This window comes from Cetorhinus maximus, chromosome 4 (assembly GCF_964194155.1).
Source record: "Cetorhinus maximus chromosome 4, sCetMax3.hap1.1, whole genome shotgun sequence".
Taxonomy (NCBI): domain Eukaryota; kingdom Metazoa; phylum Chordata; class Chondrichthyes; order Lamniformes; family Cetorhinidae; genus Cetorhinus; species Cetorhinus maximus.
This window is the reverse complement of record NC_135882.1, coordinates 46,177,852-46,197,721: the sequence shown is the minus strand read 5'-3', so window position 1 is coordinate 46,197,721 and position 19,870 is coordinate 46,177,852. Positions and strand designations below refer to the sequence as shown.

Genomic DNA, 19,870 nt, shown 5'->3' with positions numbered 1-19,870 from the left:
ACTCACTCTCATAGCCCCGTCTTTGGCACAGTTATTTTTTTCTCATTAAACTCCTGTGAAGTGCCTTGGGATATTTTCCCATTTATAAATGCAAGCTGTGTGTATGCTCACTTACCTGTGATTTAATTTCAAGGCTCTTTGCTATATTCTAGAAAGCTAGGTGTTGAAGGATAGAACAGGAGCCAATCTTTGCGCACTTGTGTAAGCATTTATTTACAGAGGTGCACATTACAAATATACACTTTCTCACCCAACAATCACAGTTTCAGGCTGTTCCTATTTATTGGGCACAAGTGGTTCCCCAGTTAATTATATTTAATTGTATGCACATGGTGAGCATTCATATGAAATTAATAGATTCCCTTCTGTCCCTTTAAATAAAGATTAGAGTTTATTTGCACAGCCAAAATTTCAAAACAAATTAAACCAAAGTCTCCACGTACTGTACAAAGCATTAGATTGTAAGATACCGCCCTCCCTCCCCTCCCCCCCACCCCCCCCAGGATCTTTAGCAATTTCCTTTTGTAAAACAATCCGATAGTTGTTAACAGGCATGCACCCTTTTAATTTTAGAGATTTCCTTTCTCTCCAGCATTTGTTTCAAGCCCCCAAGGTCAATCCGTAAACTTTTCTCACTCATGTTTTTTGTAGAGTATACAATGAATGATTATCTACAGAACATTCAATGGGTATACTAGCTTCAGTGCACCAATTTTACAGAATCTCACTTAAAATATTTGACAAATAGAATCCCATGTCCATTGCACCCATAAGAACCAGTATTTCGGCAGCCAAAGAACTTTTACAACTCTTTTTATTTTCTTCGATTCCCAAGCTAAAGGACAATATTTCTCACCCATTAGAAATATCATGAAGCCAGTTGCAATACAGTGCCCCTCAGGAAGAATAGCATGTGAAGCATCACTAAAAATGATTAGCTGCATGTATCTAGATTTAACTTTCATAATGTTTTATGTACCCTTCAACCTTCCTTAATTCATCATGGTACTTAAGTCTAACACATCAGAACTAGTATCTGGTCCAGCCTGAGCTCAACTGACCAGTCAAGCTCCGCAGTTGCTCTGTCTCTTCTGCAGGTATAACATTAACTTTCTGTGATGACCTAGGTTGAATAACCAGGATGGGAGTATAATCTTATTGAATGACAGAGCAGGTTTGAAGGGCCAAATGGCCTGCTCCTGATCCTATTTCTTATGTTTTTATCATGTTATGTAGGATTGTTGATTTAAAGTTATTCCAGACCTCCTGTTCTTAATACCTAAGCCAATATATGAGTCCTATAAGCCTGCCTCCCAACTTTAAATTCTATGCTAACCTTATTAATAACACATATCTCAAATTCCACAGTGCCACCCCATAAGAAATCATCCATCTGCATCATGAAAATTTCCCTTTAGGATGGCAATAAAACATTGTGAGATCTGCTTTTAGTTTAATGCCAACTATTTTCAGCAAAACAGATCTCACTGAAAAAATATTACACCCCCTGGATGCATCATTCATGGATGCATTTGCTTAGTTTCCATAGTTTTCCATCTGCATCTTTGGGTGATCTCAGAAACACTCCTCTCTAAATTGGAGTCTGTCTCAGATGGTCTTATATGATCCCTCACGGCTCTCTGAATCTTCTGCCAGACCTCAGCTTTGATGAAGGCCCTTGGCCAGGACTTTACCCTCATTGGGCGGGCTCGGTAGGGGCGGGTGGGAGTGGCCGCGAAGCCGACCAGTGCCCGCAATCGGAGTCCGACTGCAGTATCACGCAGGCGGGCTAATTAAGATTCGCCCAGTATGAAACGTGCGCTGCAGCATTGCCCGTGTGCGGGGGGGCGGGAGGGCGAGCAGGGAGCTTCGTGCATACGCAAAGGCTGCCTCAGGGAGCTGAAGATATAAAAAATCAAAGATAAAGAATTTAAAAATGTTACAAAACATGTCCCCTCATGTCACTCTGTCACATGAGTAGGGCCATGTTATTAATAAAAAGATAACATTTTTATTTTATTTTTAATTGCTGTTGGAAGCCTCATCCCACCCATGGATGAGGTTTCCTAAAAAATGCAAAGGCCGCTTGGCCTTTTCGCCTGCCTGACAAGCAGTAAGGTTGCCATCTCCCACGCATGCTCGCTGACCGAAATATCGTGCGAGTGCGCGATGACATCAGGGCGCTCATCCGACGTCATTTTACGCTCAGTTGGGTTGGGCGACGAGGTAAAATTTCTGGCCCATCTCTCTGTATATAAAGTATTCAAATGTGCAGAAAAATTGAGCGAATTTTATTGTCTTCTAACATAGGGGGAACTATCATAGAACCAAAACCAAAAATTTGAGATTTTACCCATAGGCTAATAGATAAGGACCAACTATCTGCAATAATTCTTTGAATGAACTACCCATGCCAGGGTGGTTGTCAACTTGCAGTCTGGTTAATCAGCTAAAGTTTTACGTGGCATTTGAGGCAAATATGAAGTTTATAAGATTGTTATGTTTTGGGACTGTCTCTTTAATTTAAGGCAAAATGGTGGAATGAAGGGGATCATGTGATCTGCTCTGGATTCTGCCCGACAAGAAGCTTGCATGGCTTGCTTGTTAAAGGTGAAAGGAGGGAGGAGGGTCCTGGGTTGATTTACTGTGAAGAAACTGCAAGATATTCATAGCTGTAGACAAGAGCATCTGTGCTGACTGCGGGTAGACTGTTAATCTCCAAGTCTCACATGGGAGGTGTTAGAAATGTCAGGTTTTATAAATGGTTATTCTTTAAACTGTTTATTTAATTCCAAGATAGATGGAGTTGGGGCTCTAGAGAATAGCTAATAAGCATTTCTACATGGATGCAAGGTCCATGTGATTCACATTGTCATAGACATGAGCTTTAGGAAGGGAAGAGGCCATAGAAAGCCATTGTAGGATTGAGTTATAAGGCTTTCTAAGATATCACTGGGCCTGACATAGAAGTTAATCTACAAGAATCTGAGAGAGAGGGAGGAAGCAGAGAGATACAGGCAGCCAGTCCTGCACCTGAAGCAGAGAAAATGCTGTGTTTATTTTTCACCATGCAAAAGGAAAGTGGGAGCTCATGCTCAGATTGAAGGATTTAAACAAGGCCTAGCTTTGGCTAGAGGGAGGAACCTCCAGGGTAACAGTCACCTTGAAGATTAGTTCGGGGATTAGAAGTTACCTGGCTGGGAAAGTAAAAAGGAAGCCGGCTACCAGGAGCAGAAAATAACTTTGGACTTGTTCCGGGAGAGTAAAGTATCCACTTAAGGGACAGAGTAAAGTATTACCATGACGTGGGATTGTTGGCCATATTAAAAGTCACATGGAGATATTTTCCTTAGTTTAAAGTATTACAGTAAAATCTTCATTATCTGGCATGCACACGGAATAAATGGTGCCAGTTAATCAAAAACGCCAGTTAACAGAGAGTTGCCAATGGAAAGCAGTGCAATACTTGTAGCATGAACTAATATGCAAGTACTCAAGAAGTAAAGACCAGTACCCTTTTCACTTCTAATTCTTTAAAAGTACATTAAAACATAAATTAAAGTATAAAGTAATACAGTATATAGGCACAGGTTCTGAATATCTTTGTAAGTGCTTCCAGTTGGTCAAGTGATATTTCGTATTAGGGAAACATCAGAAATTCCGGTTAGTAGAGAATTCCAGTTGGTAGAGTGCCAGATAGCACAAAGTTTACTGTAGTTGTCTACAAAAATAGCGTTAATCATCGTTGCTTTTAGTTTGCTTATTGCAGTAAAAGATTTTAAACTTGAAACCTTGCTGTGTGATCTTTTCAGTCGGTCACTGGAATTCAAATACCTTTTTAAAAGTTATTGGTATATATGGGAATCGCCCCACATTTCATCGATCGCCACATAATTATTTTCAAGAGGTTCAGTGCTGAAAAGTCTTTCAACTGCAGCATTCATGACCATGATATTCATATTTTCACACGTCTCTGAACTTGTCATTGACAAATTCCCCTCCTTTATCAGTCAAAAACTTTGCTGATGTGCCAGGTCCAGTCCCTAACCAGTTCTCCATGATTTTGCCTGTAATAACCTTTTTGTCCTTGCTACGTATTATTAAAGACTAAATTTGGTTGCCAGGTCTATCAAACATAGAATGAAAATGTTTCTGTCTTTCTCCTATATCTTGAGATCCATAGTAACCACTATATTAAGGTTACGTGGCAGTAGAAGGCTTACAATAGGATGTGGTTGTGTCCTTTGATACTTTTTACAGATTTCCCAATTATTATTAATCTCCTCTATTAGCCTCATAAACTCTACACCAACCACAACTGCAGCTTTTAGCAGGATTCTTAAACTTTGAAAAGTCTATGTAATTTTAAGACAATTTGCGTTTTTTTCTTTCTGATTCTTATCACCTGATGCCTTTTATTCTTGTCTAACACTCAGATGGGAAACATCAGGTCATGTGGAATGTGTATCCTGTAATATGTAGGAAGTTGTGGATACTGCTGGTGTCCTAGACAACCACATGTGCAGGAAGTGCTACCAGCTACAGAAACTTGAGCTCTGGGTTTCGGAGCTCAAGCGGCGGCTGGAGTCACTGGTGCGTCCACGAGGCTGAGAGCTACGTGGATAGCCTGTTCAGAGAGGTGGGAACACTGCAGGCTAGGAACATGCAGACAGAAATGGAATGTGTGACCTCTAGGCAGTCCAATAGAACCAGGCAGGTAGTGCAGGAGTCCCCTGGGATCCCACTCGCAAATCAGCTTTCCATTTTGGATACTGGTGAGGGCTTTGGTCCCTCAGAGGGGTGCAGTCAGAGCCAAATTTTTGGCACTATGTGTGGCTCAGCTGTACAGCAGGGGAGGAAAAAGAGTTGAAGAGCAATATTGATAGGGGATTCATTAGTTAGGGGAACAGACAGGCATTTCTGGGGCCATTGACGTGACTTTAGGATGGAATGTTGCCTCCCTGGTGCCAGGGTCAAGGATGTCACCGAGCGACTGGAGGACATTCTCCTGGGAGAGGGTGATCAGCCAGAGGTCGTGGTCTACATTGGTACCAATGACTCAGGTAGGAAGGGGAATGTGGTCCTGTGATCAGAATTTAGGGAGCTAAGTCAAAAATGAGCAAGCAGGACCTCAAATGTAGTAATCTCCAGATTACTTTCAGTGCCACATGCAAGTGAATACAGAAATAGGAGGATAAGACAGATGAATGCGTGGCTGGAAAGATGGTGCAGGAGGAAGGGCTTTAGATATCTGGGACACTGGGACTAGGTTTGGGGAAGATAGCACCTGTGCAAGCCAGACACATTGCAACTGAACAGAACAGGGACTGAGTTCCCTGTGGGGCATTTTGTTAATGCTGTTGGAGGGGCTTTAAACTAACTCAGCAGGGGTGTGGGAACCAGGAGAGAATATTAGAGAGGAATACTGGGAGAGACAGATAGTGCTAGTATAAAAAATAGTAAGTTAATAGATGGAATCGGAGTAAGGAAGAAAGTCATGAAGTCATGTGCATGTATGTGAATGCACTAAGTATAGCAAATAAGATTGGGGAGTTACAGACACAGATTGCCATGTGGAAATATGATGTTGTGGCAATAACAGAGACCTTGCTCAAGGAAGGGCAGGTCTGGGTGTTAAATATTCCTGGGTACAATGTGTTCATAAAAGATGGGAAGGAAAGGAAGCAAAGGAGGAGGGGTGGCAGTATTGGTTAAGGAGAGCATTGCAGTGCTGGAGAAAGAGGATGTCCCCAGAGGCTTCAAGGACAGAATCAATTTGGCTAGAGCTAAGGAACAAAAAGGATGCAATTACATTGCTCAGTGTAGTCTATAGACCACCAACTAGTGGGAAGGATGTAGAGGAACAAATTTACAGGGAAATTACAGAGAGATGCAAACATTATAGAGTAGTTATAATGGGGAATTTAATTACCTGAATGTAGACTGGGATAGTGGTAGTGTAAAGGGGGAGAGGGGCAAGAGTTGCTAGATTGTGTTCAGGAGAATTTTCTACAGCAGTATGTGCCCAGACCAACAAGAAGGGATCCCCTGTTGGACCTGGTTCTTGGAAATGAGGTGAGCCAAGTAGATCAAGTATCAGTGGGGGAACATTTAGAAGACAGTGATCATTGTATCGTAAGGTTTAGGATGATGGTAGACAAGGACAACATGCAATCCAGAGTAAGAACAATTAACTGGGGGAGAGCCAACTTCAATGGGACAAGAACAGAGTTGGGCCAGATGGACTGGAACCAAAGGCTGGCGGGAAAAACTGTAGCTGAACAATGGGCTACCTTCAAAGAAGAAATGGTTTGGGCACAGTCAAGGTATATTCCCTCAAAAGGGAAAGGTAGGGTAAACAAATCCAGAGCTCCCTGGATGAAAAAGGAGGAATCAATTAAGTTAGAGGAGAAAAAGTGTGCTTATGAGAGGTGTCAGGTAGAAAATACAACTGAGAACTAAGTGGAATACAGAAGGTTCAGAGGGGAGGTGAAAAAGCAAATAAGGGAAGCAAAGAGGGATCATGAGAAAAGACTGGCAGCCAACATAAAAGGGAAACCTAAAGTCTTCTATCAGCACATAAATAGTAAGAGGGTGGTCAAAGGAGGAGTAGGGCCAATTAGGGACAAAAAAGGGGATTTATACATAGAGGCAGGGGGCATGGATGAGGTGTTAAATGAATACTTTGCAACTGTCTTTACCAAGGAAGCAGCTGCTACTGAGGCCACAGTGACAGAGGAGGAAACTATGTCACTAGAAGGGTTCATAATTCATAAGGGGGAAGTGTTGAATAAACTGTTGGTTCTTAAGGTTTACAGGGCACTGGGACCGGATGAGATCCATCCAAGGATATTGAAGGAAGTAAGAGTGGAAATTGCAGGGGCATTGACCATAATCTTTCAGTCTTCTCTAAACTCAGGGGAGGTGCTAGAGAATTGCAAACATTATGCCCTTGTTCAGAAAACGTTGTAAGCACTTAAAGACCAGTCAGTTTAACTTCAATGATGGGGAAGCTTCTAGAGAAAGTTATTGGGGATAGAATTAGTAGTCACATGGGAAAATGTGGGTTGATAAGCAAGAAACAGCATGGATTTCTAAAGGGAAAATCATGTTTAATTAACTTGCTAGAGTTTTCTGAAGAAGTAACAGAGAGGGTTGATGAGGGTAATGTTGTTGATGTGGTGTACCTGGACTTTCAAAAGGCATTCAATACAGTGCCATGCAAAAGACTAGTGATAAAAGTTATAGCTCATGGAATTAAAGGGACAGTAGCAACATGGATACAAAATTGGCTGAGTAATAGGAAACAGAGGGTAATGGTCAATAGATATCTCACTGGAGACTACATCAGTTATTTCACATGGATTAAAATTCCCTTTAGTTACCTCAATGGGTTGCCATCCACCTTCAGGTACCATGCCCTAAGCAGGCATTGACGACCAGTGACTTGTCCATGATTATGCTTGGCAAAGTACTGCAATGATTTGCCATTACCTTCTGCAGTATGGCTGACCAGGGAACTCTCCCACTCTTTCCAACTGCCATCAGAAATATTGGAAGGATTTACAGGCTGATAATTAACCTGATTGGCCACATTATGCATACACCTTCCATTGCCATCAAGCCCTGAAGTGGGACTTGAACCCAGAGCTCCAGGCCCAGAGGTAGGGACATGAACACTGTGCCACAGCACGTGCATTGTCACCACCTAAAGCAAGTAGCACTTTTCCATTTCTAAAACTTGTGTCAATCCACTTAGTGAATCAAGATAACTTTTTAACCAATCTTCCCCACACACTGTTGAAGTGCAAGTACTATCTAATGCTCCACAGTTAAAGGAAGCTGCAATGAAAACAATCATTACAGAACTAAAACACCTTGTGACTGGTACAATTGGTTGGATTCATCATTATCTTCATCCTTTTCCTGAGGATTCTCTTCATTATGTGTCATTTCAAGGGCCCTACTTCTTCGCTTTGGGCAGTTCATTGCATAATTCTTCAAATCACACCTGAAACACCAACGACTGCTTCTTGGGAATTCTTGGGATTCATTCATTTATTATTGTTGTTCCAATTTTGTCTTCTACTGTAATGGCCAAATTTGTTAAAGTTGCTTTCACTCTCATTCTACCTGTCTTTAATCCTTCTATTGTATTGAAACCTGCATTTCTTTTTTATTATTCTTTCCATGGGATGTGGGCTTCACTGGCGAGGCCAATGTTTATTGCCCATCCCTAATTGGCCATAAGAAGGTGGTGGTGAGCTGTCTTCTTGAACCGCTGCAGTCCATGTGGTGCAGGAACACCCACAGTGCTGTTAGGGAGGGAGTTCTAGGATTTTGACCCAGTGACAGTGAAGGAACGGTGTTGTAGTTCCAAGTCAGGATGGTGTATGACTTTGAGGGGAACTTTCAGGTGGTGATGTTCCCATGCATCTGCTGCCCTTGTCCTTCTAGGTGGTAGAGGTTGCAGGTTTGGAAGGTGCTGTCTAAGGAGCCTCGATGAATTGCGCAGTGAACCTTGTAGATGGTACACATTACTGCCACTCTATTTCAGTGGTGGATGGAATGGATGTTGAAGGGGGTGGATGGGGTGCCCATCAAGTGGGCTGCTTTGTCCTGGATGGTGTCAAGCTTCTTGAGTCTTGTTAGAGCTGCACTCATCCAAGCAACTGGAGAATATTCCATCACACTCCTGACCTGTGCCTTGTAGATGGTGGAAAGGCTTTGGCGAGTCAGGAGGTGAGTTACTTGCCACAGGATTCCTAGCCTCTGACCTGCTCTTGTGGCCGCAGTATTTATAAGGCTGGTCCAGTTCAGCTTCTGGTCAATGGGAACCTTCAGGATGTTGGTGGCGGGGGATTCAGCAATGGTAATGCCATTGAATATCAAGGAGAGATGGTTGGATTTCTCTTGTTGGAGATGGTCATTGCCTGGCACTTATGTGGTGTGAATGTTACTTGCTATTTATCAGTCCAAGTCTGAATGTTGTCCAGATCTTGCTGCACATGGGCATGGACTGCTTCAGTATCTGAGGAGTTGGTGCTGAACATTGTGCAATCATCAGCGAACATCCCCACTTCTGACCTTATGACAGAAGGAAGGTCATTGATGAAGCAGCTGAAGATGGTTGGGCCTAGGACACTACCCTGAGGAACTCCTGAAATGATGTCCTGGGACTGAGATGATTGACCTCCAACAACCAGAGCCAATTCTTTTGTGCTATGTAAGACTCCAACCAGTGGAGATTTTCTCCTTATCCCCATTGACTCCAATTTTGCTAGGGCTCCTTAATGCCATACTTGGTCAAATGCTGCCTTGCAGTCACTCTCATCTCACCTCTGGAGCTCAGCTCTTTTGTCCATTTTTATCTGCAATGAGGGCAGGAGCTGAGTGGCCCTGGCAGAACCCAAACTGAGCACCAGTGAGCAGGTTATTGCTGAGTAAATGCAGCTTGATAGCATTGTCAACCATCCCTTCCATTACTTTGCTGATGATCGAGAGTAGACTGATGGGTGGTAATTGGCTGGGTTGGATTTGTCCTGCTTTTTGTGTACAAGACATACCTGGGCAATTTTCCACATGGCTGGGTAGATGCCACTGTTGTAGCTGTACTGGAACAGCTTGGCTAGGACATGGCAAGTTCTGGAGCAAAAGTCTTCAGTACTGTTGCCAGAATTTTGTCAGGGCCCCTAGCCCTGGCAGTATCCAGTGCCTTCAGCTTTCTCTTGACATCATGTGGAGCGAATCGAATTGTCTGAAGGCTGACATCTGTGATGCTCGGGACCTCCAGAGGAGGCCAAGATTATCATCCACTTGGCATTTCTGACTGAAGATGGTTGAAAAAGCTTCAGCCTTGTCTTTTGTACTGATGTGCTGGGATACCTCATCACTGAGAATGGGAATACTTTTGGAGCCTCCTACTCCAGTTAAGTTGTTTAATTATCCACTACCATTCATGACTAGATGTGGCAGGAATGCAGAGCTTAGATCTGCTCCATTGGTTGTGGGATTGCTTAGCTCTGTCTATCGCTTGCTGCTTTCGCTGCTTGGCTTGCAAGTAGTCCTGTGCTGTAGCTTCACCAGGTTGACACCTTATTTTTTGGTATACATGGTGCTGCTTATGGCATGGCCTCCTGCACTCTTCATTGAAACAGGGCTGATCCCCTGGTTTGATGATAATGGTAGGGTGGAGGATATGTCAAGCCATGAGGTTACAGATTGTAATTGTATATACATCTGCTGATGCAGATGGCCCGCAGCAGGAGGTTTCCATGCCCATGTTGGACCATGAGACTTCATGGGGTCCAGATTCAATGTTGAGGACTCCCAGAACAACTCCCTCCTGACTGTATATCACTGTGCTGCCACCTCTGGTGGGTCTGTCCTGTCAATGGGACAAGACATATCCAGGGATGGTAATGGTGTTGTCTGGACATTGTCTGTAAGGTATGATTCCATGAGGATGACTATGTTAGGCTGTTGCTTGAGTAGTCTGTGGGACAGCTCTCCCAATTTTGGCACAAGCCCTAGATGTTAGTAAGGAGGACTTCACAGGGTCAACAGGGCTGGGATTGCTGTTGTGATTTCTGGTGGCTAGGTCATCCCTCTTGTTTCATTCCTTTTTTTAAGCTTTGATACAACTGAGTGGCTTACTAGGCCATTTCCTAGGGCAGTTAAGAGTCAACTACATTGCTGTGGATCTGGAATCACTTTTTTTTGAAAAATATACTTTATTCATAAAATATCTGAATGAACATTACAAAACATTTCTAAATCGCCATCACAAGAAGTGCAGTTATATTCAATTTTTACACATGGATCACGAGGCGCTTCAATACAATCAATGAGTATTATAATCATTTCAATATGGCCATTGCAGACAGTCAGACAGTGCAATGGGACTGGAGTTATCAACATACATCATGTTGCACTCTGAGGTGCTTCAATAGAATTATAATACAATTAGTATTCAATGCATACATTCATTGCGAGCCATACAGCCTGGGGGGTCAATACAATTCCCAGCCCCTCGGTGCACTATGGCAGAAAGGTCTTGGACAGCAACCTTTCCCCATTGCGCCTTTGTGGCGGCTGCCCCAAGCTTTTGTGCATCCCTCAGCACGTAGTCCTGGACTTTGGAATGTACCAGTCTGCAACACTCGGTTGGGGACAACTCTTTGCACTGGAAGACCAACAAGTTTTGGGCAGACCAAAGAGCATCTTTCACTGATTTGATGATCCTCCAGCTGCAGTTGATGTTTGTCTCAGTGTGTGTCCCTGGGAACAGCCCATAGAGCACAGAGTCCTGTGTCACAGCACTGCTCGGGATGAACCTCGACAAAAACCACTGCATCTCTCTCCAGACATTCTTTGCAAAGGCACATTCCACAAGGAGGTGAACAACAGTCTCTTCCCCCCAACAGCCACCTCGAAGGCAACATGCAGAGGGGGTGAGACTCTTAGCGTGTAGGAAGGATCTGATGGGGAGGGCCTTTCTCACATTTAGACCAGACCAGGTAAGGACAGCATATTTCCTTGCCTAAAGGGGCATTCGTGAACCAGATAGGTTTTTACAACAATCATTTCATGGTCACTATTACTGAGACTAGCTTTGTAATTCCTGTAATTGCTGGGCCTATGTATATATGTATATGATCTGAAGTCATGACAAAGTTCAAGTGTGATTATTTCTAAGATTTTTGACATTGTTTTCTAATCACCTGTATAAAGTAATTTGTGTAAGGAATGTAAAACAAAGAATTAAAGGGGAAGGGATGTGGTGATTGTTGCTTTAAGGCCAGCCTTACTGAATATGGGTCATGTGGTCAAAACAGCCAATCAGCACTGAGTGCGGGGAATCTCATAAGGGGGTGGTGTTTTCCTAGCCTGGGGGGATTGTATTCTTTGGAATTTTCTACCCCAGAGGGTTGTGGATGCTCCATCATTGAATTATTTAATGCTGACTTAGACAGATATTTGGTCTCTCAGAGAATCGAGAGATTTGGGGAGCAAGCAGGAAAGAGGAGTTGAAGCCCAAGATCTGCCATGATCATATTGAATGGCGGAGCAGGCTCGCCAGGTCATACGGCCTTCTCCTGCTCCTATTCCTTATGTTTATTTTCCACAATGACCACTAGGATTTTTGTTTTCTATATGAAAAATGTTTTCTTAGTTTCCAACCTGCATCTTTAGGCAATCATCATCTGGTACTCTGCAGCCTCTGCATGTTTAAGTCAGGAAAGCCAGATGGTGAAGGATAGAACCGGAGCCAATCTTTACATACTTTTATAAGCATTTATTTAGAGATGCACATTACAAACATACACCCCCTCACCCAACAACCATAGCTTCAGACTCTTCCTTTTCTCGGGGCACAAGTGAACCCTCAGTTAATGCCCACCACCTTCACACAATTCAATTAATATGCCATTAACACTCTCATGAATGTATTCACTTGTGAAATTAATTCAATGCCCTGCCTCCCATTTTCCACCTTCCATAATCATAAGATTCCAAACTCTGTTGCCTATATCCTAATCTGTACCAAGTCCCTTTCTCCTATTACCACTACGCTTGATGACTCGTATTGCCTCTCAGTCCACCAATACCTTAATTTTAAAATTCTCATTCTCATGTTCACAACCCTCAGTGATCTCATCTTCAATATCTCTGTAATCTGCTCCAGCACTAAAGTGGATCCTATGGATGATGCATACTGCAGCCATAGTATACTAGTAGTGAAGGGAGTGGATGTTTGACCTGAACAATAGGCTGCCCATCAAGTGTTCTGCTTTGTCCTGGATCGTGCCAAGCTTCTTGAGCATTATTGCAGCTGCAGTCCTCCTGGCTAGTAGAGATTATTATATCACACTTCTGACTTTCCCCTGTAGGTGATGAGGCAAATTTGGAGAACCAGAAGGTGAACCACTCACCACAGAACATACATTTATGTGGCTGGTCCAGCTGAGTTTCTGGTCAATGGCATAGGTACATGTTGTTTTGATTGGAACTGAACATAAAGTTGGGAGTAAACTGACCTGCAACCCAGGCTGGATGTAATCTCATAAATATATTTGGATGTGCGCTAAATTGCAGGTGATCTGAAATGGGTGTATTCTTTTTAGTATATGCAGCTGTGACCTAAACTGCACATAATCCTGTGAGTACTCTCACCATCTTAGAATCATAGAAGAATACACCTCAAAGGAGGCCATTCAGTCCATTGTGCCTGTGCCATATCTTTGGTAGAGTCCAAACTAGTCCTACTCCCCTGCTTTTTTCCCCCATACCCCTGAAAATCTTATCCCTGGAAGCATTTATCCAATTCACTTTTGAAATGTATTATTGAATGTGCTTCTGTCACCCTTTCAGGTAATGCATTCCAGATCACAACAGTTCAAAGTGTAAACAAATGTTTCCTCATATTATCACCACAAATTCTTTCATCTATGTTCTCCGGCTAGTAACCCTTCTGCCATTAGAAACAGTTTCTCCGTAATTCCTCTATCAAAACCTTTATCAAATCTCCTTTTAACCTTCTCTGCTCTGAGGAGAACAACTCCAATTTCTCCAGTCTCATCACATAACTGAAATCCCTCATCCCGAGTAAATCCAGCAAATCATTTTACTCTGCTCCTAAAGCCTCGACATCCTTCCTAAAGTGGGGTGCCCAGAATTGAACACAATACTCCAGCCAAGGCCTAACCAATAAATTAAAATAGTTTAGCATAACTTCCTTGCTTTTGTATTCTAGGCCTCTGTTAATAAACCCAAAGATCCCACGTGCTACAGCCATCTCAACTTGTCCTGTCACCTTAAAAGTTTGTGTCCATACACTTCAGGTACCTCTGTTGTCCACATGCTTAAATGTTACAGAATTTAATTTATATTGATTCTCCTCCTTCTTGCTACTAAAGTGTATCATTTCACACTTCTCTGCATTAAATTCCATCATCCATGTGTCTGCCTTTTTCTCCAATTTGTCTACATACTCCTGAAACTTGCTCTTCATGTTTACTACATTCCTGAGTTTTATGTCATCTAGGAATTTTGAAATTATGCCCTAGGTACTCAAGTCGAGGTCATTAGTATATATCAAAAAGAGCAGCAGTCTAATACCAACCTCTGGGAAACACCATTGTACACTTCTCTCCAGTCTGAAAAGCAACCATTCTCTACTAGTCTCTCCTTACTGTCCCTTAACCCATTTCATATCCACACCACCACTATCCCTTTCATCTCATTTGCTCTAAACTGGATTAGTTTTCATTAACACAGCCCCAACTCTGATCTAAACTGGTGTAGCCTCATAAATAGTTAACTGTGATCTCACTGAATATAATCTCATGATTAGTCAATTGTGATCTAAACTGGGTGTAATCCATCTGGAGATTTCAGGCAGAGGTGGCTTTGGTCGAGTGGGAAATCAAAGAAGTCGTGCCTGTGAGGTTGTGGTAGGAGCTCATGCGGTTCTTGAGGTGTGTGGCAATTTTTTTCTCTTGAACTTACCTTAATTGTCACTAATAGCTCAATTAATATTACTGATATTATTAGGTACTATTCTAATTGAGTAAACAGTAAACAGTGTAAACAGAAGAGCCTACTGGCTGATTGGTGACCTACCTCCCAGAGGGAAATCTCCTAAGCTTTCTGACTAGAAATAGAACTTCCATTCACCAAATATATTGAGCACGGGCAACCAAATACACAGAGTTCTTCATATCATTGGCCAATTTTCTGAAAATTGCAATTATGCATTTGTCATCATTCTACCCTCCTTGATCCCTTCAAAGGAGAAACTGAAGTAAAAACAGAAAATGCTGGAAAAACTCAGCAGGTCTGGCAGCATCTGTGGGGAGAGAAACAGAAGTAATGTTTTGATTCCAATATGACACTTTGGAACTGAGAAACTGAAGTAATTGGCTAGTTTGTGGGTGACAAGGTATAATCTTTTGGACAAATGTTAACCTAACTCACCTGGCTGGAACTGATAGGATCAAATCAGCCATCCATTTGCTCCCATGTGGGTATCCCAGATAATGATAGTTTGCAGTATCTTTGCACAACTTTGCCATCCAAAAAGGCTTGGATATGAAGATTACTGGGAGGTGATCCCAGCTGACTTGGAAGTGGAAGATCATGGACTGGAGCACTATAAAGACCATCACTTGGAGGATTTCTCAGTGACAGGTGCAAGGGGCATCAGAGCTCAATCTATAATTGAAGTATTCTCATCTGTCACCTTTGTCACCACTCCTTTTTCTCCATTTTCCCACATCACATAAAACACAAATCCTTCAATCTAGTAGAACCAAATAACATGTATGACCCCTTTGATCCTATGTGACCCTGTAAGTCTTTTGCATCTCTATCAGCAACTGAACACAAAATAGGTGCATATTGTTCCATATTGCAATCACTTCAAAAATATAAGTCACCCTAAGGTGTCTGTACATGTCTTTCTTTCTCCTACTCTAATGTTTCTCCTAGGTCTATCCTGAGGCCCAGTAACTCGATAGGCGCTTGGCTGCTTTTGTGGTAAAAAGGACTCATGGGATGAAGGTGGCCTTTCTCTCATGTTAGCTCAGCCCTGGAATGCTGCTGCTATTGGCTGCATCCCAGGAACTTATGCCTTGGCAATCTGGTTGTCACTCCTTTGTGGTGTCATGGTGCTCTTAGGGGAAGACCGAAGGCCTGATATGTGCTGAAACTCTGAAAAATTGCAGTCTCATGTGCAGATCCACCCCAGCCTCTGACGTTGCCCTGAACCCTGAATTCTGTTTGCCCACTAACTAAAAGGAGAGCTGCTATCAAATCCAGAAAACCTCGGGAGATAACGGCGTACATCCTAGTGCTCAGTATCTGATCTTCCCTCTCTCCAGCCAAGCATTTGGTGAATAAACCAGGGATTAAACTTGGGATCTTTCTGATCCATGAGGCTCAGTATCAACTGGGCACATCCCATTATGGAAAATATGACTTTTTTTTCAACAATTTGACACAGGTGTTGACTGTGGTTTAGCTTCTAACTTCTGAATCAGAAGGTTGAGGGTTCAAGAGACCTGAATTCATAATCCAGGTTAACACTTCAGTGCAGTACTGAGGGAGTCCTGCACTGTCAGAGCTGCTTTCCTTCCAATGGGATGTCAAGCGGAGACCCAATCTGACCTCTCAGGGGAACGTTAAAGACCTCACGACACTATTCAAAGAAGAGAGAGTTTTCCCTGGTATTCTGGCCATTTTTATCCATCAACCAAGATCTAAAATAGATTATTTAGTCAGTCATCTCATTCCTGTTTGTAAAACCTTGCTGTATTCAGGTTGGCTGCCTACGTTACAGCAGTGACTATGAAGTAATTAATTTGACTGTAAAGTGCTTTGACATGTCCTGAGGTTATTAAAGGTGCTATATAAATGCAAGTTTTTTTCCCCTCTTTCGAACATGCTGGAGGGAGCAGGTTAGGGTGATCTTCTGGGCTGTAATAGTCACAAGAAGAAAAAAATTACAACAGGAAGCAGTGAACTGCCAGGCAGGACCTAGAGAAATAGCAACGTCTGTGAGGCAGAGAATGATGGGAAGGCTGCAAGATGTGGTACTTTGGTATGATCTGATCAGAATTGGCTTTTTATAATTTCCACCATCTTTAATGTGTGATTCATTTCTTTACTTTCAGATGCTCGAAATGCAGTTAGTTACAAAGCTGTTTTAAAAGCTTAATGTGATCCAAGAGGAAATAAGGAACTAATACAGATGTGCAGCCTACAAAAGTATTCTGCTGTTACATTCTACAGTGGCCATTCAAAGGATGCTGATTACATCATTTTATTTGAGTGGGAATTAACTAGTATCATGTGTGAGTGAGCAAACCCAGCTGGGGGAAGGAAACAGGTATTAATGTATTAAACTGACAAAAAAATAAAAAAGGTAGCAAAACAACTGTGGAATTTTGAGATCTTTTGGCTCATGGATAGACAACGTCTGAGAAACATTTACATCTGGCTGAAATACTTCCTTTCCACAAAATTAAAAGAAATTGAAAATTGTGCTTTTCATTTGAGAACCTAATTACTATGACTTGAGGGAGGGACATCCTTTGGAAAAAAATTCACTATAATTAAATGAAATGTACAACATGACAGTAAGGAATAAAAAGTTGAGTTAAAGTTAACATAACTAGCTATCTCTCGGTATTGTTGTTTCTATATTCTAACATAAATGACAAGGGAAAAGACCCAAGCCAATTATGGTTCCCAAGTGAATCCACAAATCGCTACCAATTACCCCCTCTAAATTTAATTAATTTACTGTATATAGTTAGCTCTCAGTGATTTTGGTGGCATCCTCTGGTTGATGAGAATGGCTGTGCATGACTGTCTGAGATTTACAGCTGCTATGCAATCCAACAAAACCATAGCAGCATTTACATAAACAATTTCCTTAAGCACTGTTCCTGGTTTCCTCTGGCACATTTTTAGAAACAAGTGATGGCTTTCTGAGTACAGGATTTGGCAAAGTAACCCGAATATGCAGCTAAATGGAATTTTGTTCAATAATGGGTGGTCTTGTACCAGACACTTCAGATCCCAATGAAAGTGTTGGAGGTCTGTCTTTTTTTTGAAGAAGCAAATTTATTACAAACTCAGAATTCAGCTCAAGTTCACTATTTGTGTAGCCACACAAACATACAAACAAGGAGCAGGAAAAGGCCATTCAGCCCCTCATGCCTGCTCTGCTATTTAATAAGATCATGGCTGATCTGTTAGTAACCTGAAATCTGCATGCCACCCACCGCCGATTGTCTGTCACCCCCTTGCTTACCAAGAATCTATCCACCTCTGCCTTAAAAATATTCAAAGACTCTGCTTCCACAGCCTTTTCAGGAAGAGAATTCCAAAGACTCACGATCCTGTGAGTGAAAATATTTTGCCTCATCTGTATTTTAAATGGGCGACCTCTTATTTTTAAACAGTGACCCCCTAGTTCTAGATTCTCCCACAAGAAGAAACATCCTCTCCACATCCACCCTGCCAAGACCCCTTAGGGTCTTATATGTTTCAATCAAGTCATCTCTTACTCTTCTAAACTCCAGTGGATACAAGCCTAGCCTGTCCAACCTTCCCCCATAAGACAACCCAAGAATTAGTCTGGTAAACCTTCTCTAAACTGCTTCCAATGCATTTACATCCTTCCTTAAGTAAGGTGAACAATATTGTACAGAGTACTCCAAATGTGGTCTCACCAATGTCCTGTATAACTGAAGCATAACCTCCCTACTTTTGTATTCAATTCACCTCGCAATAAATGATAATATTCTATTAGCTTTCCTAATTACTTGCTGTACCTGCATACTAGCCTTTTGTGATTCATGCACTAAGACACCCAGATCCCTCTGTATCTCAGAGCTCTGCAATCTCTCACCATTTAGATAATATGCTTCTCTTTTATTCTTCCTGCCAAAATGGACAATTTCACATTTTCCCACATTAAACTCCATTTGGCAGATCTTTTCCCACTCACTTAACCTATCTATATCTGTTTGTAGCCTCCCTATGTCCTCTTCACAACTTACTTTCCTACCTATCCTTGCGTCATCAGCAAATTTGGCAACTTCAATCACTTCATCCAAGTCATTTATATAAATTATAAACAGCTGAGTTCCCAGTGCTGATCCCTGTGGCACACCACTCGTTATAGCTTTCCAACCTCAAAAAGGCACATTTATGCCTACTCCCTGCTTCCTGTTAGCTAGCCAATCTTCTATCAATGCCAATAGGTTAACCCCTATACCATGAATTTTTATTTTCTGCATTAGCCTTTGATGTGGCACTTTATCAAATTCCTTCTGGAAATCTGAGAACAGTACATCCACCAATTCCTCTTTATCCACAGCACATTACTTCCTCAAAGAACTCCAATAAATTGGTTAAACACAAGTTCCCTTTTACAAAACCATGTTGACTCTGCCTGATTACCTTCAACTTACACAAGTGCCCTGATATAACTCCTTTAATGATAGATTCTAACAGTCTCCCTATGACAGATGTTAAGCTAACTGGCCTGTAGTTTCCTGCTTTATGACTGCCTCCCTTTTTGAATAATGGAGTTACAATTGCTATCTTCCAATCTAATGGGACCTTCCCCGAATCTAGGGAGTTTTGGAAAATTAAAACCAATGCATCAACTATCTCACTAGACATTTCTTTTAAGGCCCTAGAATGAAGTCCATCAGGACCTGGGCTCTTGGCAGCCCACAGCTCCAACAATTTACTCAGTACCACACTTCTCTGGTGACTGTAATTTCCCTGACTTCCTCCCCCACTTCTATTTCCTGGTTTATAGCTGCTTCTGGGATGTTACTTGTAGCCTCTATTGTGAAAACTGATGCAAAATACTTGTTCAATTCATTTGCCATCTCCTTGTTTTCCATTACCAATTCCCCAGACTCACTTTCTATAGGGCAAACACTCACTTTGTTAACTCTTTTCTTTTTTAAATGTTTATAAAAACTCTTACTATCTGTTTCTATATTTCTAGCTAGCTTTCTCTCATACTCTAATTTTTCCCTCCTTATTAGTCTTTTAGTCATTCTTTGCTGTTCCTTATATTCTGTCCAATCTTCTGGCTTTCCACCTATCTTTGCACAATTATATGCTTTTTCTTTACGTTTGATACTATCTTTAACCTTTCTAATTAACCACGGATGGTGTGTCTGTCCCTTGGACTTTTTCTTATTCGTTGGAATTTATCTATTCTGTTCATTCTGAAATGTCCCCTTAAATATTACCCACTGCATCTCTATTGACCTATCCCTTAACCTAATTTGCCAATTCACTTTTGCCAGCTCAGCTTTCATGCCCTCATAATTGC

General features: G+C 41.9%; 1 long non-coding RNA gene across 1 annotated transcript in view; it reads left to right on the top strand.

The window, feature by feature from the left end:
• LOC144679592 (uncharacterized) overlaps window positions 1-16,906 on the top strand; it is a 152,693-nt gene extending 135,787 nt beyond the window's left edge. The window contains exon 3 of the long non-coding RNA XR_013576373.1: window positions 16,677-16,906. This is a non-coding gene — a long non-coding RNA (uncharacterized LOC144679592). The remainder of the gene's footprint in view (window positions 1-16,676) is intronic.
• The last annotated feature ends 2,964 nt before the right edge of the window (window positions 16,907-19,870 follow it).